Here is a 1,122-nt window from a genome sequence, read left to right as displayed (position 1 = left end):
ATCTGTCCCCGGGCCGGCGGGTGTGATTGAGCTTGGTCGAGGTTGACCGACAGCTTCTTCAGCCAATGAAGGGCGAAGGTAATTAATAGACCTCGAAGGAGAATGGGACGCCTTCGTCTGTGTGTGTGTGTGTGTGTGAAAGAGATAGTAAAGCAGCAAGCGGGGGGGGAGGGACTTGAGTGAGGTCCAATCGCCGCCTCACACACAAATAAGAGGCGGAGGCGGGGGATCTTCAGTGTGTGCGTCTGCAAGAATGAGTAAAAAAAAAAAGCCGTAAGGGGAGATTAATAGGAGTAGCAGGGCGGTTTGCCAATGAACGCTTAAGCCACCTATACGCTTGCCCAATCATCATTAAGAGGAGACGCAAAGCGAGGGGGGTTTCCACCGCGTCTACATTTTTTTTAAAGGAGCTATACAGTCTACCCCTCCTCCTCCTACACGCCCGCATCCCTATCCAGGTTTGATGACCTGTGAGGCGCCGTGATTGGCCAAAGCGAGAGCCAATCGTAGAGCGCGAGGGCCGAAGGGAGGTGAAGGGGTGGAGCGGGCGAGGAAGTAAACAACTCGTCAGCGCGCGGACGGCCGTTGGAGGCGAAGCGTTGGCGGGCCCAACCGTCCCAACTGCCGCTGCTCCAGAGAGCGCACGGCGGAGGGGGCGGGACCAGAATTGGGAGCGCGTCCACGTTGCATGGGTCGCGCAGACGGCTCCGCCCCTCCCCTCCCCGCGGCCACGCCCCTCGCGACTCGGCAGTTGGGCTTCCCTCAGACAAAACAACAAGCTGGTGTTCCCGTCACTCGCGGGCTGTGTTCTGAGGGGATGCCCGGGCGTCATAAAGTCGAGGGGGGGGGGGGGTTTCTTTCCTTGACTGAGAAATTAAAGTAAAATAAAGGAATATTTATCAGGAAACAACGAATGACTCATTGCTTATTGAGAGGGAATTAAAAAAATAAAATAAAAAGACCTGACCAATACTCAAAAAGTTGGCGGTTGTTTGTCGGTTGAGTCATGAATAATCTCTTCCCCCCCCCCCCCCCCCCCGCGTTTAAAAATTCCTCATCAGGGAACATTTTTCAGGACTTCTTTTTAAGTTCCAGGATCTTCTGAATTATCTCACGTTAAGC

The sequence above is a fragment of the Sphaerodactylus townsendi genome, linkage group LG13 (assembly GCF_021028975.2).
Source record: "Sphaerodactylus townsendi isolate TG3544 linkage group LG13, MPM_Stown_v2.3, whole genome shotgun sequence".
NCBI classification, from domain to species: domain Eukaryota; kingdom Metazoa; phylum Chordata; class Lepidosauria; order Squamata; family Sphaerodactylidae; genus Sphaerodactylus; species Sphaerodactylus townsendi.
The sequence above is the reverse complement of the archived record's forward strand: the minus strand, read 5'-3'. Positions refer to the sequence as shown.